The sequence below is a fragment of the Geotrypetes seraphini genome, chromosome 4 (genome assembly GCF_902459505.1).
Source record: "Geotrypetes seraphini chromosome 4, aGeoSer1.1, whole genome shotgun sequence".
Taxonomy (NCBI): domain Eukaryota; kingdom Metazoa; phylum Chordata; class Amphibia; order Gymnophiona; family Dermophiidae; genus Geotrypetes; species Geotrypetes seraphini.
In genome coordinates, this window is record NC_047087.1 from 32,645,539 (window position 1) to 32,671,894 (window position 26,356).

Here is a 26,356-nt window from a genome sequence, read left to right on the forward strand (position 1 = left end):
CCAAACTAGCACCCAGAGACCCAGTGTTGTAATATTACAACATCACATTTAAGGCTACAAAATAAACCCTCCCCCATTTTTTTTCTTTTTAAAACTTCATGTACATTACTAATAGAACCTATTGTTCAGTTCTGCAACACCATTGGATGGTTGAATGTGTAAATAGGTCTGTTTATCTGGCCATGAAGTCATACAACCCTGTTGCCTGCTTTGGAGTATATCATCTTGTTGTTTTGGATGGGATACATCAGGACTAAAGTAAGTAAAAAGCTTGAAATATTTTTTTATGTGATCATTAATATGTGTAGATCATGCAGATTTTATGACATCATTGAATATACTGATTTTAAGAGATTTAGAGCTGGTTATTTCTATGTTGTAATTTTACAACAGTGGGTCAAAGTGATAGCAAGGTTTTGTCTGCACTCCCCTGAGACCCAGTGTTGTAATATTACAACATCACATTTAAGGCTACAAAATAAACCCTCCCCCATTTTTTTTCTTTTTAAAACTTCATGTACATTACTAATAGAACCTATTGTTCAGTTCTGCAACACCATTGGATGGTTGAATGTGTAAATAGGTCTGTTTATCTGGCCATGAAGTCATACAACCCTGTTGCCTGCTTTGGAGTATATCATCTTGTTGTTTTGGACGGGATACATCAGGACTAAAGTAAGTAAAAAGCTTGAAATATTTTTTTATGTGATCATTAATATGTGTAGATCATGCAGATTTTATGACATCATTGAATATACTGATTTTAAGAGATTTAGAGCTGGTTATTTCTATGTTGTAATTTTACAACAGTGGGTCAAAGTGATAGCAAGGTTTTGTCTGCACTTTAAACTTGAGAAGGTGATAAATCTCCAGGAGGTGAGGATTAAAGTGTTTGCATGTCTAATTGAACAATAGGTCTACTTGATAGAAGTTGTGGAATATGGAGTTATCGGTGAAGTGGAGAAGGAAAATAAATTACCCGATGACCACCTAACTTCTGATGTTCAAATCATCCCAACAGAGGCAGAACATCCTGATGCCAAGACTGGGCCCCGTGACAGATATCGATGGCTGAAAAAGAATTTCATCTCTCCCAGTACTGATTTTTCTGGTCAGGATGTCAGTAATGATGTCCATTCCCTCTGCACACCACTGGAGTACTTTCAGAAGTTTGTGACAGAAGATATGATCAACGCTCTGGCAGATAACACAAATCAGTACAGTTTTCAGAAGAAAGGATCATCTATAAACACAAACACAAAGGAAATAGAGCAGATGATTGGCATGTATCTGAAGATGGGTCTTGTCCAAATGCCTGGAGTCCGTATGTACTGGGAAGCAGACACAAGATACAGTCCTGTCGCTGATGTAATGTCACGAAACAGATTCCAGTCTCTGTTGACATCATTACATTTTGTGAACAATCTAACCGTGTCTGAGATGGAACAAAAAAGTGACAAACTCTGGAAACTCAGACCATGGCTTGATGCTTTCAGAGAGAAATGCCTAAAAGTGGTCCCTGAAGAACATAACTCTGTTGATGAAATGATGATCCCTTTCAGGGGGAAATTCAGCAGCATCAAACAGTACATGCGTGGCAAGCCAAACCCATGGGGGTTCAAGCTGTGGGCAAGGACTGGAATCTCTGGTATACTTTGTGATTTTGATGTGTACCAAGGCAGTGTGAATGGAATACGGGCAAGATCTGAACTTGGACTATCAGGGGATGTTGTGATGAAACTTGCTTCCACACTTCCACATAGTCACAACTACAAGATCTATGCAGACAACTTTTTCACCAGCATCCCATTGATAGTTAGGCTGCTGGATTGTGGAATTCATTACACAGGAACAGCCAGACAAGTGCGCCTTCCAAACTGTAATCTTGAGGATGAGAAAAGCTTGAAGAAAAAGGGAAGAGGAAGCTTTGATGTCAGAGTGGAGTCAAATCACAACATTTGTGCTGTGAAATGGTTTGACAACAGACAGGTTACACTTGTGTCTTCCTTTGCTGGCCCACAACCAGTGGAGAAGATTCAACGCTGGGACAAAACTGCCAAAAGATTTGCGCTAACATGAAATTTTTTGTGCAAAAACACGAAATTTCTTGATTACCGCTGATAGAAATGCCAAAAGGAATGCCACCGAGAGGTTAGAAAAGCAAAAGGGAAATATGAAGAGGGGCTGGCCAGGGAGGCGAAAAACTTCAAGGCATTCTTCAGTTACGTAAAGGGGAAGCGACCAGCGAGAGAGGAGGTGGGGCCGTTGGACGATGGGGATAGGAAGGGAGTGATCAAGGAGGATAAAGAGGTAGCTGAGAGGTTGAACACGTTCTTCTCGTCGGTTTTCATGAGAGAAGACACATCTAATATACCAGACTCAGAGGAGCTCATGAGTGGGGAACAGGCTGAAAAATTAGAACACATAGAGGTAAGTAAGGAGGATGTCCTCAAGCAGATAGACAGGTTAAAATGCGGCAAATCGCCGGGCCCGGACGGGATCCACCCAAGGGTTCTGAAAGAACTAAGACAAGAAATAGCGGGCACAATCCAGCATGTTTGCAACCTATCCTTGAAAACTGGAGAGGTACCAGAGGACTGGAAATTGGCGAATGTCACACCTATCTTCAAGAAGGGATCGAGGGGTGACCCCGGAAACTACAGGCCGGTGAGCCTGACTTCAATTATAGGGAAGATGGTGGAAGCTATGATCAAGGATGGTATTTGCGAGCATATCGAGAGATATGGCCTACTGAGAACAAGCCAGCATGGATTCTGTAAGGGAAGGTCATGCTTAACGAACCTTCTGCACTTCTTTGAGGGAATAAGCAGTCGAGTGGACAATGGGGAACCTATAGACATCATTTACCTTGATTTTCAAAAGGCTTTCGACAAGGTGCCACATGAAAGGCTGCTTAGGAAACTGTGGAACCACGGGGTGGGAGGGGATGTGCACAGATGGATCGAGCACTGGTTGTCGGGTAGACTGCAGAGGGTCGGAGTAAAGGGACAATACTCTGACTGGCGGGGAGTCACGAGCGGTGTGCCACAGGGATCGGTGCTGGGGCCGTTACTCTTCAACATATTTATCAATGACCTGGAAAAAGAGGCAAAGTGCGAGGTTATAAAATTTGCAGACGATACCAAACTGTGCGGCAGAGTTAGGTCTAGGGAGGAGTGTGAGGACCTGCAAAGGGACCTGGACAAGCTGGAAGACTGGGCAAACAAATGGCAAATGCGCTTTAACGTGGAAAAATGCAAGGTCATGCATATAGGTAAAAAGAACCCGCTGTTCAAATACAAATTGGGGGGGGGCATTATTGGGAGACAGCAGTCTTGAGAGAGACTTGGGTGTGCTGGTAGATGCATCACTGAAGCCATCTGCACAGTGCGCAGCAGCCTCGAAAAAAGCCAACAGAATGCTGGGCATCATAAAGAGGGGCATAACAACCAGGACGCGGGAAGTCATCATGCCATTGTATAGAGCTATGGTGCGTCCACATCTGGAATACTGCGTTCAATACTGGTCGCCGTACCTCAAGAAGGACATGGCAGTGCTTGAGAGAGTCCAAAGGAGAGCAACGAAACTGGTAAGAGGGCTGGAACACTGCCCATATGCCGAGAGGTTGGATAGGCTGGGGCTCTTCTCTCTGGAAAAAAGGAGGCTCAGGGGAGATATGATAGAGACCTTCAAGATCATGAGGGGCATAGAGAGGGTGGATAGGGACAGATTCTTCAGGCTGAAGGGGTCAACAGGCACGAGGGGGCATTCGGAGAAACTGAAGGGAGATAGGTTCAGAACAAATGCAAGGAAGTTTTTCTTCACCCAAAGGGTCGTGGACACTTGGAATGCGCTACCGGAGGAAGTGATCAGGCAGAGTACGGTACAGGGATTCAAACAGGGATTGGACGGATTCCTGAGGGATAGGGGGATCGTGGGATACTGAGAGAGGTGCTGGGATGTAACACAGGTATAGAAAGCAAACCAAGTAATAAGTATAGAAATCCGACCAGGTCGTGCATGTGCAAGACCGGAGGGTTAGGACTTCGATGGGAAGATAAAACTCAATGGGAAACCAAGGTGGCAAGGGGGCCCCTTCTGGTGTCTCAGACAGGCCGTGACCTGTTCGGGCCGCCGCGAGAGCGGACTGCTGGGCAAGATGGACCTGAGGTCTGACCCAGCGGAGGCACTGCTTATGTTCTTATGTTCTTAAGTCAATGGGCGCTTCACAGGGAAAAATTTGCGTTTTTATATGATACTCATTTTTTGTATTAAATTGATAATAAAAATTACTTTTTTCTTTATTATACTATTGTTGTTGTGTATATACATAAACTTAGGTGGGTCTTTATAAGCTGTAAAGTACAAATAAACTTTTAATTATTCCTTACATGTGTTCAGAGAGAGAGTGACACTATTGAAATTCTGCTACCTTACAGGCCCAGCGTTGCAATTTTACAACATCCTCCCCAAAAGTTACTAAAATGTCAAAATAAAAAAAAAACACTGATTTAGGGATCACAAGCCTCCTATAACAACATGTGAACGTTCGAAAAAAAATTTTTACGTTTTTTTCTATATTTGGGTCTCTGGGGGCTAGACAGTGCTATTTTTTAGGCAGACTATATAGAATCTATTTATTTTAAAAAAATTCTAATCCACCTAGACCAGGGGTCTCAAAGTCCCTCCTTGAGGGCCGCAATCCAGTCGGGTTTTCAGGATTTCCCCAATGAATATGCATGAGATCTATGTGCATGCACTGCTTTCAATGCATATTCATTGGGGAAATCCTGAAAACCTGACTGGATTGCGGCCTTCAAGGAGGGACTTTGAGATCCCTGTCTTAGACTGATCTTGAACAATCAAGAAAAGTTAAGAGAAGGAAGAACATAAATTAGTAACTTTCTTAAGAAATCACTGGGGTAAAAAGGGAAATTGTGACCTCGATCTAAGTATCAGCAGAACTTTTGATGCAATACCAAATTTGAAATGGATGAAGATGTGGGAAAAAAAATCTATACGTGAATTACTGTAAAACAGGGATCTCAAAGTCCCTCCTTGAGGGCCGCAATCCAGTCGGGTTTTCAGGATTTCCCTAATGAATATGCATGAGATCTATGTGCATGCACTGCTTTCGATGCATATTCATTGGGGAAATCCTGAAAACCTGACTGGATTGCAGCCCCCAAGGAGGGACTTTGAGATCCCTGACCTAGACCTAAGCAGTTTACAAAACTACAAACATAATCATCTGTATTGCAACACCACTACAGAAGCCCCTGTAACTCTATATAGAGCCCTTGTATTGTAATACGCCGCAAAAGCTCATGTATTGTAACATTTCTACAGAAGCTCATGCAAACTGCTCTGAATTGACTCCCCAATCGTTAATAGCGGTATTGAAGCCCACAATAAACAATATAACCAAAAAGTAAACAAACATATCTAAAACATCTTCAATCAATATTCTAGGTCAATCAAGAGAATGCCTCTACAAGCAAAGTTGTTTTCAATAGTTTCTTAAATTTTTTAATATCAGAAAGTAACCTCAGCTGTCCTGTTAGATTATTCCATAATAAAACACCTTCAACTGATATTATAGATGTTTTCATATTAGCATAATGTACATCCACTAATCCATCTGTTGATAGTCGTAACTTTCCCACTGATCTTAATGTTCTATATCAGGGGGTCTCAAAGTTCCTCCTTGAGGGCCGCAATTCAGTCGGGTTTTCAGGATTTCCCCAATGAATATGCAATGAGATCTATGTGCATGCACTGCTTTCAATGCATATTCATTGGGGAAATCCTGAAAACCCGACTGGATTGCGGCCCTCAAGGAGGGACTTTGAGATCCCTGATCTAGATGGCTGATAAAGCATCATCAAGTGTGTTTGATACCAAGGGATTTTATAATGAATGACTTTAAAAGTTAATACCAGAACCTTGAAAACAATATGAAATTTGACAGGTTGGGCAGACTGGATGGACCATTCGGGTCTTTATCTGCCGTCATCTACTATGTTACTATGTTACTATGACAGGTAACCAGTGGAGTTTTCTCAAACTTGGGGGTAACATATCAAATGTGTGACCACATTTTGAATTCTTTGTAAGGCCCTGTGCTGTGATGACAAAATGCCTAAATAAAGAGCATTACAATAATCCAGTTTTTTAATTACTATAGTTTGAACTACTCTACAGAAATCATAACTCAAAGGTTTTACTCTACTCGATAATTGCATTTGGAAAAAAAACAATAACAACGTAGATTTCAGTACTGCCAATACCTGATCTTTCATACTTAATGTTGCATCCAACCAGACTCCCATATAATATGAATAATAGCAGCAGTAGACTGAGTCTTACATTTGACAACTTTTTTTCCAGGAATTGTCCATGGATAGCTATAATATTTTAGACTTTATAACAAACACAAAGTATTTCAAAAGTCCTCTTGGATGCAATAAAGCTGTTTTTCTGAGCACTATTGGTGGTTTTGTGTTTCCATTAACCCTGCTGTTTGCTTCAGTGATTTATCAGCGGAAGACTGTTTACTCCACTTTCCGTTGGCTCTGAATACAAGCCAGCATCATCATAATTTCCAGAAACCAGCCTGAAATGTTTCAATTCCCCCTCCCTCCCAACTACCCCCAGAACATCGTTAAGAACATAAGAATAGCTATACTGGGTCCAATCAATTATCCATTTTTTTTTTTAAATAGGAAAGCCACTGGAGAGAATAGGGCTTTGGGGAGGGGAGAGAGATAGGAGTCAAATGTGGGTTATCTTGAAAGTTGCAGAGTTCCCTTTAAACAACTGAAAGTCCCTCTCTGATTCCCTCACTCATTCACTTCCTGCCTCTTGGTGCTATTTCAGTACCTTCACTCTCTCTCTCTCTCTCTACCTCCATTCAGTACTCTCACTCTTTCTCTACTTCCAGTGTTCTCACTCTTCCTGACTCCTTTTGTCCCTTACTCTTTGCCCACCCTCACTAATCCTCTCACACTCTTTCTGACCCGTATTTGATCACTTATGTCTCTCACCTGTACCCTCCAATTCCAGTTTGCCATTAAGAGAGGGAAGAAGACCACGGCAGGGGCAGTGTAGGCCACAGCCTCCTCCTTGTTTAAGAACATAAGAATAGCCTTACTGGGTCAGACCATCGGTCCATCAAGCCCAGTAGCCCGTTCTCACGGTGGCCAATCCAGGTCACTAGTACCTGGCCAAAACCCATGGAGTAGCAACATTCCACGCTACAGATCCAGAGCAAGCAGTGGCTTCTCCCATGTCTTTCTCAATAACAGACTATGGACTTTTCCTCCAGGAAATTGTCCAAACCTTTCTTGAAACCAGCTACGCTATCCGCTCTTATCACAACCTCTGGCAACGCGTTCCAGAGCTTAACTATTCTCTGAGTGAAAAAAAAAAATTCCTCCTATTGGTTTTAAAAGTATTTCCCTATAACTTCGAGTGTCCTCTGTCATTTTTGATGGAGTGAAAAATCGATCCACTTCTACCCGTTCTACTCCACTCAGGATTTTGTAGACTTTAATCATATCTCTCCTCGGCCATCTCTTGCTGCTGTTGGACTGGTGGATTGAATATCAGAAGAACAACCTGCAAAGCAAAGACCTGCCACTGACCCCCCTTATTCTTCTTTACAGCAAACCAGGATCGATTCAGATTAGGGGAGAGGGATAAATGTGCAGAATGGTTATGCTTCTACTTCTGCCTAATTCCGGTATCCCATGTCAGTTCCAGAGAGAACACAAAATTGCACCATAAGGGCCAGGTTTTGTTGCCCTCCATTTCCCATGGAATTGTGGGAGACTGGGAGGAGCCTCGGTATTATCACAACAAAATGAAAGAATACAAGGTACACTCAAAACCAAAATTATGTTGTATAGCGTGGTTCAGGCTGCAAATAATAAGGAAGACCCCGCATTGATTCATAGGTTTTGGGTGGGTTTATGTTTTTTTTTTAATTTCCCCTCCTTTCATCAGTGCAAGCATGGCTACATTCAGCTGTCTGTTAGGACTACTGCAAGAATTTGTTTTGAAAGAACTTTATCACCACACATGTCCTGTGTCTAAAATCTAATGGTGTGAAAACATGCTCTAATAATAATAATAATTTTATTTTTATATACCGCCCTACCATATAGTTTTAGGCGGTTCACATACAGTACTAAAAATATACAAACAGTAAATAAAAGTACGAAATCTAAAAATGACTAAAATTATCCAATAATTGAATAAAATGCATTCGCGAAAATAGATAGGTATTCCTTAAAAAATACAACTATAAAATCAGTGTGCAAATTGCCAATCAATATTCTGAAACATCAATTTACAAACTTCTCGAATAAATCAGTTTTCAATAGTTTCCTAAAGGACATGTATGAATGGGCCTGAGAAATAATAGAACTTAGCCATGAATCCATTTTACCTGACTGAAAACCAAGTAATTTTTCAAAGAATCTCTTGTAGCGACAAAGCTTAATATTCGGGGAAAAAAATAAGTATTGCCCTCAAGTTGTTCTTTTAGGTTTGTATCTTTCGAAACACAAAGACAAGTAATTAGGAACCATACCAAACAGTACTTTAAAACTGGTGCAACCAAACTTAAAACAGTACTCTAGCCTCAAAAGATAGACAGATATGAGAGTTAAATTAAAAGTAATCCTGAGTGGAGTAGAACGGGTACAAGTGGATTGATTTTTCATTCCATCAAAAATTACAAAGACAAGGGGACACTCAATGAAGTTACAGAGAAATACTTTTAAAACCAATAGGACAACATTTTTTTCACTCAGAGAATAGTTAAGCTCTAGAACACGTTGCCAGAGGATGTGGTAAGAGTGGTTAATGTAGCTGGTTTTAAAAAAGATTTGGACAAGTTCCTGGAGGAAAAGTCCATAGTCTGTTATTAGGAAAGAAATGGGGAAGCTACTGCTTGCCCTGGATCGGTAGCGTGGAATGTTGCTACTCCTTGGGTTTTGGCTTATGGGCCTGGGTCCTCTTCTCTATGGTTCTTTTTCTTATTTTCTTCCTTTTTTTTACGTTTGATTTTCAGAATTTTGATTTTCCTTTTGAGGCTTCTACATATGCCAGTTGGGATGACAATTGTACACATAATCATACACTATCACGCTTCCATGCAAATTGAAAGAGAGATAGAGCACTCTGACTTGCCCAATGTTTTGTTCAAATTTTTGGTGGTCAAATGTTAATGTTCCCAATCTAGACATCAAGCGTGCTTCCACAGAGAGCCAGTGCAGACCCCACAATGATGGAGTCATTCTATCCCATTGTCCAGCCTGACAAACCAGCCTGGCCACCGTGTTCTGGAGCGTCTGCTGTCTGCAACCTAATGTCTTTGTAAGCCCCAAATAAAACGACAAAGGCTAATACTAACCGATGAGACCTTTTAAAGTGGGGAATGTTTCCTTATATGCCTTATTTGTTCCAGCCTTCAAAAAATCCTTTTACTAAGCAAATTAGACATTCAAGTTCAAAGAAGCGTGGGATGAACACAGAAGATTTAGAATCAGAAAATAATATTAAAGATTGAACTAGGCCAGTTACTGGGCAGACTTGTACGGTCTGCGTCTGTGTATGGCCGTTTGGTGGAGGATGGGCAGGGGAGGGCTTCAAAGGCGGGGAGGGTGTAGATGGGCTGGAGTAAGTCTTAACAGAGATTTCGGCAGTTGGAACCCAAGCACAGTATAGGGTAAAGCTTTGGATTCTCGCCCAGAAATAGCTAAGAAGAAAAAAAAATAATAATAATTTAAATTGAATCAGATTGGGCAGACTGGATGGACCATTCGGGTCTTTATCTGCCATCATCTACTATGTTACTATGTAAATGTTTACAAGGGATCCACCATAACTTCTAGCACCCTCAGAACAGGGCTGTTCTTCAAAATTGTATTTTTCAGTGGAAGAACATCATTCATCAATGATGGCTTCATAGTTCCAAGCCAGATCATCTCCTTTTTGGCTGCAATATTTTCCTATTGTATCAATCCTGTTGGATTTTAACACTCCCTAAAACCATTTAGGGTCGTTTTTATAAAGCACTTTCTATTTGTAGAGCATGATTTATATGCGGGAAATGGTTCTTCTATAATTGTGCAGGTAAAAAAAGAAGACACACTGCTCGCTGGCATCCTAATATCTGAAGTAAGACTAATAAATAAAGTGCTCAGTTGCTGAACAAAGTTCCTTGTAATGAAAAGGTCATGCTACCGTGCCTTCCTTCTGCAGAGAACTCTATTGAAGTCTATTAAAATTCCCTTCACAGGGGACAAAGCTACAACACGACTGAAATGACAAAGCTTTACATGGAATGTTAGGTTTAGCATATTAATATTTTCAAACACTAGTTCCAAGAGGTAGAATTTTGTATTTCTGCATTACCTCAGACAAAACAAAATATTTGCATAAAATAGTTAAATATTAATTGGAAATTACATTGCACATTCATCTTTATTACACAGATGTTATAACAAAGATTTAAGACATTATGGGCTGCTTTTACTAAGCTGCGCTAGCGTTTTTAGCGCACGCTACAATGCCGCACGCGCTAGACGCTAATGCCTCCATTGAGCTGGCGTTAGTTTTTCTGCATAGCGCGGGGATTAGCGCACGCTAAAAACACTACCGCAGCTTAGTAAAAAGAGCCCTATATCTCAGACTCTATTTAGCTTGCCCAATGTTGGGTGTGGAGCCCAGATGTGCACTCAAACGAATTAGACAAGTACATAAGAATAGCCATATTTCGTCAGACCAATGGAGGGGCATGATCAAAACCTTAAAATGTCAAAAAACCCCGCCTAAATGGCACTTGGACATCCTAATAGCGAGGACGTCCAAGTGCCGATAATCAAACCACACTTTCTGGACTTTCAGCAGCACTTCTAAGCTGCTGTGCGTCCAGAGCTCAAAGGGGCATGTTGAGAGGTGTGTTATGGGTGGGAATTGTGCAGACTTCCATCTGGATGTCATGAAGCAATAATCAAAGCTATGCCAGGACATCCTAGGCAAAATGTACATGCCGGGACTTAGACCAAAGCAGAGGCTGATTCAGATTAGGGGAGAGGGATAAATGTGCAGAATGATGATGCTTCTACTTCTGCCTAATTTTGGTATCCCATGTCAATTCCAGAGAGAACACAAAATTGCACCATTTGCACCAAACTAACAAGATGACCATTGGATGGTTTAAGGCATGACCACCCTTACTCCTTACATACCCTTACCTACCTGTCTCTATAACAGCAACATCTGGTATGGGAAATCCTAGTAGAGCATCACACAGCTATCTTAAGCAGCCAGATGGACCATAGAACCATAGAAAGGAGGAGCCAAACCCATAAGGCACTCTAGCTACAACATCTATGGTGTTATGAACCCATCAAAACCCACCAAACCCCTACTATGTTACTATATAGGTGCCACCTGCAGCCATAAGGGATATTAGGGTATTAGATAGGTGGTTCTAGTAGGTTTTGGAGAAATTTTGGAAGGCCCAGCATAAATTATAAGGGGTATATGTTGAGATGTATATCTGGCAACCTTTATGTAAAGTTCACAGCAGTGTCCTCTATGGTGCCCAACTGCTCTGTTGACCTGTCTATGTGGCCAGTCCATTAGAACGGTGGTCCCTCTGACATCTAAATAGTGCTGGTTTGGACATTTCTAACGTTGCTGTTTTGGGGAGTGTAACATGGCAAATGAAGTTAGACGTCCTAGAGGTCTAGGCATTTTGGTGGACAAGTCGTCAAATAGGCAGTTTTGGGGGGAAAAAATATTTGGATGTCTGTTCAAAAATAGACATTTCGGTGCATCCAAAATTAGGACTCCTTTTACTAAGGTGTGCTAGCGTTTTTAGCGCACGCAGGAAATTACTGCACGCTACACCGCGCGCTAAGCTTCTAGAACTAACGCCAGCTCAATGCTGGCGTTAAGTTCTTGCACTCGCATCAATGTAGCACGGGCTATTCCGCGCGTTAAAGCCCTAACACGGCTTAGTAAAAGGAGCCCTTAGTAGGAAACGTACAAGCTGGACTTGGATGTCCCTTTCAAAAAATGGCACTCCACTTCTCTTTTCTAATGATCCTCTAACAGTTAAAAATCAAGAATATAGATTTTAGCATTTTTATTAGTACTCTATAGTAACATAGAAAATGACGTCAGATAAAGACTCGAGTGGTCCATCCAGTCTGCCCAACCATACATGCTCCATAAATTAATCATTTAATTTAAATGGTCCTTTTACTTAGATATTTCTGGGCCAGAAACACAGAGCCCTTCCCCGTAGTTACATTACATTACATAGTGATTTCTATTCCGCCATTACCTTGCAGTGTGTTTAGGTTCCATCTACTGGAGTCTCCATCAAAGCTCACTCCAGCCCATCTTAAGCATCCCAGCCATCGAAGCCTTCCCCAGCCCGTGCTCAACTGAATGGCCATATACGGGACACAGACCATGCAAGTCTGCCCAGTACTGGCCTTAGTTCCTTCAGTATATAACCATTATTTTCTGATTAGAGATCCTCTGTGTTCATCCCACGCTTGTTTGAACTCTGTCACCGTTTTCTTCTCTACCACCTCCTTCGGGAGCACATTCCACGCATCATCCACCCTCTCTGTATAGTATTAGCGTACAAGTCTGAAATTAATGTTTCCTTTTACAAAATTTTATACTGGGCAAAAGTTGTGCACTTCTAACAGCTTGTTTTATGAGTGGAAGAAAGGATGCAGTGAGTCAGCATAAGAATACAGAAAGTCTCAAAACACCTGTGTTAATATCAGGATGGCACCGGTAGGAGAACATCTGTGATTGGAATGAGATTTGAGAATTCAGTTAAGATAGCAGGACGGAACAAAAAGAAAACTCTTTTTTTCTTAAAGGACCCACGGCCACAAGAGGGCATCCGCTGAAAATCAGGGGCGGGAAATTTCATGGCGACACCAGGAAGTATTTCTTCACCGAAAGGGTGGTTGATCATTGGAATGATCTTCCACTGCAGGTAATTGAGGCCAGCAGCGTGCCAGATTTTAAGAAAAAATGAGATAGGCATGTGGGATCTCTTAGGGAAAGAAGTTAGGGGGTTGGGTCATTAGAGTGGGCAGACTTGATGGGCCGTGGCCCTTTTCTGCCGTCATTTTCTATGTTTCTATGTTTCTAATGACCCAGGAGTCTATAAAGTGTGCAGACATTTTGTGCTTAATGCATGCGATCTGCATAGGTGCAAAACCTCTGCATCAACTGCTGGGGGTTCCAACACTAGGAACAAGGCAGCCATGCAATAAATGTAGTAAAATGGGATATAGCTAATTGTATTGCATGAATCTAACCATAATTTATTTATTTGCTCATTTGTTTAGCCCGTCCTCCAAAAGGAGCCCAGAACGAGTTACAAGACTACATTCATAATATGGGCCAAGACATGACATAGTTGACAATATACAAATCTACTGATTAAAGAAAAATACAGAGATGTTCAATAAACTGACTTGGGTGAGATGGAGAACAAACTCCTATCAAGTTAATTTTATTAGCAGACCTCAAACACCCAAGGCACTACTTCTTAATTTTTTGTGCCCTTACTGGGGTGATGTGTTCGTCATCGGTCTTGGTAAGTATATTGATTTTTAAATTATTTTATAAAATTGTTTTTACAGGCTCAAAAAATGATAGCGTGCTTATGGTGCTATAAAGGAAAGGCACTTATCTTTATGCCCGACGGCTGCCCAACCGTTTCTCTCTAGGTAAGTGGTTCCCGACTTTGACACGCAGCTCATTGGTAAAGCCCGACTTAGTGGAGGAAGAGGCGGTTGGAGCATACAGCGAGTGATTTCCTTCACTCGCCGGCGCTCTGGCTGCTCTCTCCTGGCTCTCCCACTGCCCTCCCCCATGAAAAACTGTATTCGCGGTTTTTCAAGATTTGTGGGGGTTCCTGGAACGGAACCCCCACAAATATCGGGGGAGTACTGTACCGGAATGTTGCTACTCTTTGGGTTTTGGCCAGGTACCTGGATTGGCCACCGTGAGAACAGGCTACTGGGCTTGATGGATCATTGGTCTAACCCAGTAAGGCTTATGTTCCTATGTTCTAACATCCCCTAACTTTAGCACATGCTATAGAGAATCAGGCCCTTTCTGCCTAGACAATAGGTGTAGCTGAGGGCCTCGGTGCCTGACAGTTCTTTACAATAAATGAGATATTCTCTTTCATCTTCTACCATTACCAAAACAAATTTCTCCTACACTTTATGTTCATTTTAATCTTTGAAGAGTAACCAACAGTTCAGAAGCAGTAGAAAAAGGAACAAATAACTTGATACAATATTATGAAGTGGATGACATGACCACTGGCCCTTGAGATTGATGTTAAAAGGCTTGCGGAATGAAAAATGGCTGTAAAGACAGTTTTACATTTACTTACTGCCTCGGGGACAGCCACATTAGTGACATGTGGCATGGAATGTCTGTGCTTAAGTCTAAACTGTGCAGGAGACCCACTGGAAATAGAAAAAGCCATCTTATTAAACTGCAGGGTGATTGATTCGGTCATTTGAACTTCTGTTTGTGAGTAGGCAGAGGAAAAAAAAAGATTACTTTTAATAATTGTGCACTTGTGATTCTGGAGGGAAGGAGGAAATTCTCATAATTTATTATATATCGAAATCCTGATCTGTGGATTATATCCACTCAAGTTATAATACAGCTTGCCATGTTATATAAATAAGGAGCTGTAGATAGCAGCACAAGGGGAAAATAAGTGACAGTTCAAGTCCAGTATCTTCCAACTACCCTGTGTCATTCATATTAAAAACTACTATTAGTCTTTATTAATTGGGTGCAATGAAAGCTCTTATATTTCAGATTGTTAAAAGTAAAATTAAATGTAAAATAAAATTTTTAAAAAAGAATGTTTTGTCAATGCCACTTATTTAATAAAGAATATATAATTTAGGAATTATCCATTAGGAAAGAAATGGCACAATTAGCTTTATTGATTTTGATATCACATTTCAATTAGAGACAGGCAGGCATTTCAAAAAAAGTGTGCCCTATTTGGAAAAACTGAGCACTCTTCTTCTCCTGATTGCTTGCACACAGGTATGCTATCTGCTCACACACACACTGGTTCATGCATGCACATCATTTCATGCGTGTGCAGTGGCATACTGTTGATAAAAGAGTGTGAACTATTATTGGCAAATAAAAAAAAATAAGAATTTGTGTTTTCTTCTTGTTTTCAGCAACCATCGAGGACCGGCTGGATCACTGGGAGGAGGGTATTCAACTAAGCAAGAGATTGGTCCATACTGGATTACACGCCTCATCCTTGTTGGACTATATTCATAATAAAATGATACAGAGGGAGTCAACAAGGAACCCAGAATGTACAATGAAGACGATTTTATGTTACAATGGGAAGCTATTTTGAACAAATATTCTCTGAGCTTTACGGTTTTGATAATACAAAGCACAACTAAAAAAGCTGAAAAATTAAGGGCTCCTTTTACTGAGGTGCGCTAGCGTTTTTAGCGCACGCTAACCACGCACTAAATGAAAAATACTAACACAAGCTCTATGGAGGCGTTAGCGTTTAGCGCGTGCGGTATTGTAGTACGCGCTAAGCGCGCGCTAAAACCGCTAGCGCACCTTAATAAAAGGAGCCCTAAAAGAACAACTAGATTCAGAACTGGTTTTAAGAAAGGTTTGGACAAGTTCTTGGAAAAAAGGTCCATAGTCTGTTATTGAGAAAGACACGGGGGAAGCCACTGCTTGCTCTGGATCGGTAGCATGGAATGTTGCTACTCTTTTGGTTTTGGCCAGGTACTAGTGAACTGGATTGGCCACCATGAGAATGGGATACTGGGCTAGATGGACCATTTGTCTGACCCAGTATGGCTGTTCTTATGCTGTTATGTGTGCCAAGTATAGGACAATTAAGCCATTGTAAAATCACTGATGAGGTTGGCTCTGAGGCACTGTGGAATGAGGCATTATGACATCACAATCTCAGCTCTGGAATGTTGCTCTCATTGGGGTTCCGGAATCTTGCTAGTCTTTGAGATGCTGGAATGTTGCTGCTTTTTGGGTTTTGGTCAGATACTAGTGACCTGGATTGGCCACTGTGAGAACGGGCTACTGGGCTTGATGGACCATTGGTCTTACCTCGTAGGGCTATTATGTTCTTATTTATGTTTTAATGGTTTGCATGACAATTTTAATTTACAGTTAGAACATATTAGAAAAGAAGTCAAAAATATGGTTCATAGACAACAACGCGGAAGACAAAGGCGCACGCCGACAACTGAATACAAGACGGAGGCGCGCGCCAAAGAAAATTACTGTTTTTAGGGGCTCCGACGGGGGGTTTTGTTGGGGAGCACCCCCAGTTTACTTACTACAAATCGCGCCGGTGTTGTAGGGGGTTTGGGGAGTTGTAACCCCCACATTTTACTGTAAACTTAACTTTTTCCCTAAAAACAGGGAAAAAGTGAAGTTTTCAGTAAAATTTGGGGGGTTACAACCCCCCAAACCCCCCACAACACAGCGTGATTTGTATTAAGTAAAGTGGGGGGGGGGGTTCCCCCCCATGCCCCCCGTCAGAGCCCTAAAAACAGTAATTTTCTTCGGTGCGCGCCTCTGCGCTACACTCAATTGTCTGCTCGCGCCTTTGTCCCTGCGTGCTTTTGACCTGACACCAAAAATATGAAGCATAAAAATACAAAAGAATTGAGATGGACTATAAAAATATATATATTTTTTTAATTTATGCAAATTTAACAATTTTAATATCAAAAGATATCAAAGAAAAAGGATTCTTACACAGTTTTACAATCATTATACATATAACACAAGATTCCTTTTCAAGCCCACAAAAATAAAATTCTATATCCACGGCATTACAAAAACACTTTAAAGAACAGAATACAATCAGTAGATAGCGTTGTTGTGTTACTAAATCAGAAGTCTTTATCCTGGACCTTTTTGGTTTTTGGTTTACATATTGCAACATGGGATAGGTCATTCACATATCCCACACCATTGCAAATGACAGCCTGTCCCTAATTTCAATTATATATTTTGAACATGATTTTGTAAGGACAAATGTAACTTTCAGGAATTGTTTTATGTAATATAAGTAGGTCAAGTTTCAAGTTTATAAAAATTTTGATTTAGCGCCTTATCAAAATTCAAAGCGTTTTTTTTTTTACAATTAAAATTATATGAAAGAAAACAGAACAAGGGCATCCCATTCAAAGCTTTCAATATTCAAAGCTGTCTTACAATTATGAAAGTCTTTCTAAGGCTAGCTGGGCTGGCATTTCTTTTTTTTCTGGAATGTTCAATGGGTACTGAATACTGACCCCCCCTCTCATTTACAAAGGTGCGCTATGCTTTTTAGCGCGCGGTAAATATCGCACGCTAAACACGCGCTAAACGCTAATGTGTGTATGTTATCCTATGGACGCATTAGCGGTTAGCGCACGCATTGATTCGGCACACGCTAAATCCGCGCTAAAACGCATAGCGCGCCTTTGTAGATTATGGGTGGGGACCTACTCTGCACTATAAACAGAGCTTTCAACTCAATGCAGTTGCCTAAGAAATTCAAAAATGTTCAAGTATTACCTCATCCTTCAAATCTTCTACATACTACAATTTGATGGATGCAATATTAAGTTTCAAGTTTCAAGTTTTCAAGTTTATTAAATTGTTTGATTAAACGCTTTTCCAATTTCAAAGCGTTTTACAATAAATAAAAACAGAATTTAAAAAAAACAAAAAACTGACTTATACATGATATTCTACTAAACGTACAAGGGTTACATCCTTAGGACAAGAAGAAGACTAGAAACAGTGGGAAAACGGGGAAGAAATACAATATATATATTTTTTTTAAAAGAATACATAAAAGGAAAACACAATGGGGAGATAAAGAAGGAAATTAAAAGACCAAAAAAGGTCATAAGAATGAGTATAATGGTTTATATTTAAGGGAAAAGAAGTTAATTGATATTAATTGTACAAGAAATTAACTGATGTTATTATAAATGAGAACTGTCAGTTAAAGGCTTCTTTGAAAAGAAGACACTTTAAATTCTTTTTAAAAGTTGTAAAAGAACTATAATTTATGATCTTAGTTATATAGATTAGATTTCTTATTTATTTATTTATTAAATCCTTAAATATACCATGGCTATTCATTCTTCAAAGCTTTGGAACTCTCTAATCTCACATTTCTTTTTTTATTTACAATTTTGTGTGTGCTTAACAGTGCTTCAGACATTATTCATACAACCATCTGAAACTGTTCAAGCCCTTCTGTTCTCCGTAGGGGTGTTTTCTGAGGAACGATTGCCACTTCAGAACCATGTGCAAAACATCTTGTAAAGACTGATTATTTTGTTTTCTGCACCCTTTGTGACTCTCAACTCAAGAGCTTCACATCAAGTAATTAGATTTTTTTTTGTAACCTTTATCTTAACAGTTTTTGACATTTTATTAAAAAAAAAAAAACCAAAAGATCTTCCATACTTTCAAATGGATTTCTCTGAAAGAAAACGTATTGCTATTTAATACTTTGCTTGAATTAACTTAACGTATCACAAATTTTAGCGCAGGTAGTAGCAGCCAAAATATTAACTGGATTCACGCACACTTGGTACAGATGCAGAGGTCAGAGGCAATGACAAAGGGGACTGACCTTCTGAAAATGAATAAGGTTTATAGTGATAAAATAGGAATGAGAAATTGGGCAGAATGGGAGGGCTGAGCCCCTTGAGCTTATCGGGGCTCAAGGAGCCTGATAGACCGTGTAAGTGGTGCCTAAATCAGGAGGCGCCTTTGAAAATGGCACCTACCGCATGTCAAAGTCAGGCACCTTTTGCAGAATTGCGCCTAGCTGTGCCTAATTTGAGTTAGGCGCTGGTAGGCATCACAAACTCAGATGTCGGTATATTAGGCTACGGTTTTCTTGGCCTAAAATATTGGTGCCTAAGTCAATGCATGCCCAAACTCCGCCCCTAACCGTGCCTACTTTTCGGCTACGTGCAGATAAGCTCCTTGGCGTAGACGTCTACATCGTGCCTACAGAGGTTGGCACCTACCTGAAAATTATTTTTTAATTGGTGGTTTAAGACGCTATTAATTGAACAGTACCAATTGAACCAATTAAAACAACTAAGCTAGGTACCTAGGCCAGCTAGGCATGCTAATTGAGGCACCTAACGGTAGGTGCTTGTTATAGAATCAGGGTCCTTATATTTATGTCTGTTATATACTTGATATACCGCTTTTCTCCAATAATCACCCTTATCTAGCAACTAGAAATTTAAACCAACTACTTGCATTTGAAGATAGAGAGAATGTGTTGGCTGTTTACTAGTCAGGATTTAGTAGATTTTTATAACACCAAAACATTTTTACTAGATACAATTGATACAAGCCAGAATACGCTTCAAATTCCTTTGCCTACTATTCAAAGCTATAAACGGAAACAGCCCTTCCTACTGGAACAATCGACTAACTCATTCCACCTCAGTCAGACATAGGAGAACTCACACAATATTCGCACACCCGCCAACCAAAAATGTCAAACGAAGAAAAATATATGACAACCTTCTGGCCACCAGAGCAGCAAAACTGGACCGACAACTCACCAATCTGCTGACTTCGACCACAGACTACAAAACTTTCAAAAAAGAAACAAAAACCTTACTCTTCAAAAAACACATAAAACCAATAGAACTTTACCAATAAAGTTCCAAACTCCATCGGCATTACCAAATCTACTCCTTAGCAAATTAGAAAATGTTCCTTTACAACCTTATGTATTAAGATCATAAGAATTCTTATGTAATCCGCCTTGAACTGCAAGGTAAAGGCGGAAAAGAAGTCGCTAATGTAATGTAATGTAATGATGAGTGTTGGAAGTATATGGATAAAGGAGACAGTGTGACCATGCCATGCTTTGCCACATTTTGTCATACTGTCCACCTTTTTTCTCTCAATCTACTATACTATTTGTCGTATCTTTCATAACATTTCTGCCATACTATATCTACCATGCTATAAATTCTTCTGCTGTCTGTCATGCAATGTTTGCCATCCCGTCTACTGTACTAGGTTTTATCATGTTACGTGTCATACTGTTGTGTCCTATTAGGTTAGCCATGCTTGTAATACTATGGGGGTCCTTTACTAAGGCGTGCTAGCCATTTTAGCGCACGCTAAACACTAACGCGTCCATAGACTAGAATGGATGCGTTAGCATTTAGCGCACGCTAATATTTAGTATGCGCTAAAACGGCTAGCGCGCCTTATTAAAAGGACCCCTTTGTTTGCCATGCTATATTTTGCCATACTATGCCCATCATGTTATATCTCACCATACCAAGTTTTTGTCATGTTATGTTTTACCATGCTTTGTTAACTATAGCCCTCTTTTACTAAGGTGCGCTAACCAATTAGCGCGTGCTAATTGATTTAGTGCGCGCTAAACGCTCATGTATGCGTGTTAGTATATGGATGTGTTAGCGTTTAGTGCGCATTCATTTGATTAGCACAGCTTTGTAAAAGAGGGGGTATGTTTTGCCAGCTTTGCCAGACAATGTTCTGCCATGTCATGTTTGTCATCACTTTGTATAAATACAGTTTAATATCTTTGTAAACTTGTAACCCATTCTGAGCTCTCATGAGAGGACGGGATATAAAACCAAATAAATAAAGGTATCGCATTTTTTGCTCTATAAGACACACTTTTTTCCCCCACCCAAATGTGGGTGGAAATTTTGGTGCGTCTTATGTAGCGAAGGTACAAAAAAAAAATGTACCCCCCCCCCGAACCATTTTAAAACACCCTGCCCGCTGGGTGATGGGTCAAAAGCGCGCGCGGACAAAGGCGTGCCGGCAACCGAGCGCGGACAACTGAGCGCAGGGCTTAATCGCGCCGAAGACAACCCGTATTTTAAAGGGCTCTGACGGGGGTGTGGGGGAGACTACGGGAACTCACGGCAGCTATTTCCTAATGGCGAACTGCACGGGGCAGGAGCGTAGGAAGATCGCTCCTGCCCCGAAAGCCCGCTAGACCACCAGGTAAGGCCGGGAAGGTGGGAGGGAGGCGGGGGTGGGTCAGAGCCGGATATTCACGGTTTTTCACCATTTGCGGTCCGGCTCTGCCCCTATCCCCCGCGAATCCGGAGGGAGAAGTGTAATACATTGTTGATGTTTAAGGCCCTCTTGTACAAAGGCGCGCTAAGCGTTTTAGCACATGTTTAGCGTGCGCTAAATCAACGCATGTGCTAACCGCTAACATGTCCGTAGGATAGCATGCACCCGTTAGCGTTTAGCGCGTGATTAGCACGTGCTAATATTTATCGTGCGCTAAAAAGCATAGCACACCTTAGTAAAAGAGGGAGTAAGTCTTTTTTTAGATTGGAGACAGCAAAGTGCTCTAATGAATTCCACAGTCAAAGCCTAAAACACTGAAATATGGAGTTCCTCAAGGAGCATTGTTATCACCATTACGACTTAGGGCTCCTTTTACGAAGGCGCATTAGGGCCTTAATGCACAGAATAGCACGCGCTAAAATGACGCGTGCGCTAGCCGCTACTGCCTCCTTTTGAGCAGGCAGTAGATTTTCGGCTAGCGTGCGCTAATCCGTCGCTTGCGCTAAAACGCTTTAGCGCACCTTCGTCAAAGGAGCCCTTAATCTATATATTAGACCACTCATTGAGGTTGCTTCGAAGTACGGAATCCACATTCATTCATTTGCAGATGATATTCAGCTGTAGATTGGGACATCGAATGGGAAAAATCGGAGTCGTGCCTGACAGAGATTAACGATTGGATGACTTTCAATAAATTGCAGTTAAATTCTTCTAAAACAGAATTGTTATGGGTACCTAGAGAGACTTGTAAATATACTCGGCTGTCCCTCAAGTGGGAAACAACTCTGGTACCCAAAGGCCAACTAAATAGTTTGGGTATTGTATTAAATGCTGGTCTTACTTTAGCTAATCACATATCACAATTGGTGTCTTCTTATTTTTACTACCTACGTCAGCTGCAAAAACTTTAGCTGCATTTTTCTGAAGCTGATTTTGTTCAATGGTATGCTTTTGTGTTGTCATGTATGGATTATTGTAATGGCTTGTTTGTTTGGTTACCAGACAAAGATTTCTGTCGTCTGCAGAGAGTGCAAAATGATACGGTGAAAAATCTAGGTCCTTTTGGCCATATTTCTTCTGCCTTGATGCGCATTGGTTTGGTAAAGGGGAAAAAAAAATATGTATTTTTAAGGTTTTAATGGTAGCTTTTAAACTCTTTCATGATATGGTTCCAAATTATATGCTGGAGGAGATACCTGTATATCATTCAAAACGGATCTTACATTCACAACAAGAGAAACGTTTCTGTAATCCCCTGTGAAAATATTTCATCTAGAGCGTGCTCGTAAATGAGCCTAATCCCATTTTGTGACTAAGCTGTGGAACCAGCTCCCTTCTTGCTAGACAATTTGATGGTTTTTTTTTTAAGAGCTTTGAAAACGCATTCGTTTAGAAGAATTGCAAAGATGATTTAACTAGAAATAGTACATTTAAATTTTGATGAGAATACGACATTTAAATTTAGATTTATTAGGATAGTATTATTGTATTGGAGCAAACAAACCAAAACTGCAGACTTGTACACGGTGCAGGCAAATTTTATTTTGACAAATAAATCTTAACTAAAAACCTTTTACCAGACGGGGGACCCAACACGGTCCGTGTTTCGGACAACCTTCATCAGGGGTCCATGGTAATAAAGGTAAAAAGAAATATATCACAAAAAGAAGCCTGGAAAAATAGCGTTTGGTAGCACACCAGTGAATCTCCGAAATGCACTACAAGTTCGTCACAGTATTATTGTATTAACATAGGCCCTCTTTTACAATGCTGCGGTAGAGTTTCTACCACTGCTCGGGGTGCTAAATGCTTCATTGCTGCTCAGACACTCTTAGGAATTCTGTGAGCGTCGGAGCATTCAGTGCTATGGGCCACAGCTTAGTAAAGGGAGGGGGATAATTTGTTTTCTGTTTGTCAGTATAAATATGGATGCATTCATATAACCCATTCTGGGATACCCTGGGAGGATGGGCTTGAAAACTAAATAAACCCACTCCTACTACAATTATTATTTCTATAGCGCTATATTTTACTTAAGCATGTACCCACTTTTTATAAAACCTTGAAAGCGTTTTTTAGCGCAGGCCAGCCCGCTGAATGCTCTGTGCTGCACCCGACACGCATAGAGTTCCTGTGAGCGTCAGGAGCAGCGTAGAGCATTCAGTGCACCGGCCTATGCTATAAACCGCTTCCGCGGTTTTGTAAAAGGGGGGTAATTAAGTGGAATAAAATAAAAACATAGATTAAGAGGACAAAAAAGGTGTCTATTTATAATCTTTTCTATACAGACACATCAGTCTTATAGATTTAGTGAGTCCGTCTAGCCCAGTAGCATATCTTCACGGCGGCCAATCCAGGTCATTAGTACCTGATGAAAACCCAAATAGTAGCAACATTCCATGCTACCGATCCAAGGGTAAACAGTGGCCTCCCCCATGTCTGCCTCAACAACAGATTATGGGCTTTCCCTCCAGGAAATTGTCTAAACCTTTCTTAAAACCAGCTATCATAGCCTCTGGTCATATTTGGTAAATGATGCCAAAACATAGGTGCCATTATGGCCCACTGTAAGATAATATTCTGCAAAGGCCATTTTGTACGGAGACCCCTTTACAGAATACTAGCTTAATGCACAATTTTGCACTGAACTTTGGGCTCAAGCACTTAAACTTGCCAAAAGCTGGTGTTAAACTAAACTAAAGCTTAACTTTGTATACCGAGTCATCATTCTAAGAAGGCTCGACTCAGTTTACAGCAATTAAATAAACAGGGAATGATTTACAAATGATAAATAGAAGATAATAGCAAAATTTCAAAAGAATTAGTTTTCAGCTAATGACAGTTGGATACATAAGTGACATTAGTCTATAACTTCACAACTAAATCCTGCAAACAAACCCATCTATGCCCCTACTTGGCCACACCCCCATTAAAGAGGCATTTCATAACATTGAGATATGCATGCTATGGAACAGGGAGTAGGACAGATCAGTGTGAACTCCTAATGACTGCCAATTAATACCAATAATGAATTGTCAAAATCTCATTAACTAATTCGTTTATATGCCAATCTGTGATCCATACACAACTTTCGGCAACCAATAAAGAATCTGGAGGTATGTGCCAATACAGTGTTCCCCTGGTCATTTGCCGTCAGCGGTTCGTGGTCCCGGTCATTCATGGTATTTTCTGACCGCGAACCGCCGACAGGAAGAGGGCAGTGGGAGAGGCAGGAGAGAGCAGCCGGAGCGCAGCTCCTGATTGGATAAGGCCCGACTTAGTGCAGGAAGAGACGGTCGGAGTATACCGCGAGTGATTTACTGCACTCGCGGCGCTCCGGCTGCTCTCCTGCTGCCCTCTCCCGCTGCCCTCTTCAGGCTACCCCATGAAAAAACGTTTTTGCGGCTTATCGAGATTTGCAGGGCTTCCTGGAACGGTACCCCCGCGAATATGGGGGAATACTGTACATTCAATGACAAACTTCTTCAGTCTTCTTATAGTTATCTTTACTTTTTCTGCTATTAGTAATACTTTTTCAAACCAATCCTTATATCATTCATGTTCAACTGATGATAATTGTAATTGAACTGGGGTTAAAGAAACCTCAAGTGCTCGCGGCAGTCTCATTTTTAGACCTGGTCTTCATCAAATCTGCCGTTTGCAGGCTATCACTGGTTTCAATAGCCCCCTATACTAATACTACTTATACTTTACTTTCTTTTATGTAAATATTTTACGTTACAGTGGAACCTTGGTTTACGAGCATAATTTGTTCTAGAAGCATGCTCGTAAACCAAATTGCTCGTATATCAAAGAGAGTTTCCTCATAGGAAGTAATGGAAAAGCGCTTGATTCATTTCCCCCCCAGGCCAGCGGTACTGCTCCACCTTACCCCCACCCCCGAGGCCACCGGAACTGCTCCACCCCCCCAAGAACCGGCATCGCCCCCCCCCCATCCGCCAGCATCCCTCCGGAGAATCGGCATCGCCCCCTGAACCAGGATTGCCCCCCTGCTCACATCACCCCCCCTGCTCGCATCCCCCACCCACCCAAACACAATCCCTTACCCCAACCTGGCACCAGCACCAGCACCAATGCAAAGGACGTGCCCAAAGATCCTGCCTCTTGCATGGGCAGGTCAGGGGAATTTCTAGGATTTGCGTGAAGTGGTATAAAATTTTGGGGAACTGCACCTAATTTAGGTATGGGGATTTACACCAGAGTACAGTTAGTGTAAATCCTCATGCCCAAAATTGACGTGGACCTGGTACTAAGTACCATTCTATGGTTAAAAACTGGCGCTGTCAATTATCATTCCAATTAAACTAATTTAAAAAAAAATTATGCGTGGATTCCAAAGTTAGGCTCATGTGGACTAAAAACTGGTTGGCGGATAGGAAACAGAGAGTGGGGGTGAATGGACAATACTCAGACTGGAAAAGAGTCACAAGTGGAGTGCCGCAGGGTCCTGTGCTCAGGCCTGTGCTCTTCAACATATTTATAAACGACATAGAAATTGGCACGACGAGTGAGGTGATTAAATTTGCGGACGATACAAAGTTATTCAGAGTAGTAAGGACACAGAAGGATTGCGAAGACCTACAAAGAGACATAAATACGCTCGAGGAATGGGCCGTGAAGTGGAAAATGAGGTTCAACGTGGATAGGTGCAGGGTGATGTATGTTGGTGACAAAAATCATGTGCACGAATACAGGATGTCCGGGGCTATACTTGGAGAGAGCCCCCGGGGGGGGGAGACTTAGGAGTAATTGTGGACAAGTCAATGGGGCCGTCCGCGCAGTGGTGACGAGGGGGGAGGGGCGAACAGAGTGCTGGGAGTGACTGGGAAGGGGCTAATGAACGGATCTAAGAGGGTTGTCATGCTGTTGTGCCAGGCCATGGTGCACCCCCACCTGGAGTGCTGCGTCCAGCACTGGTTGCCGTGTATGGGGAGGGACATAGTGCTGCTTGAGGGGGTCCAGAGAGGAGCGACAAGGGTGGTTGGGGGACTGGGGGAGTTGCCATGCAGCTGGAGGCTGGGGAGACTGGGCCTCTTCTCCCTTGGGATGAGAAGCCTCGGAGGGGACATGATCGAAGCATTCAAGATGTTGAAGGGAATTGAAATGGTAGAGAAAGAGGGATTGTTCA

The 26,356-nt window shown here is 41.4% G+C and overlaps 1 protein-coding gene across 2 annotated transcripts in view; it reads right to left on the reverse strand.

Moving 5' to 3' along the window:
• The window catches only part of CDH11 (cadherin 11), a 291,717-nt gene that overhangs the window by 81,375 nt on the left and 183,986 nt on the right, over positions 1 to 26,356 (reverse strand). The gene's annotated exons all lie outside the window — the stretch shown is intronic.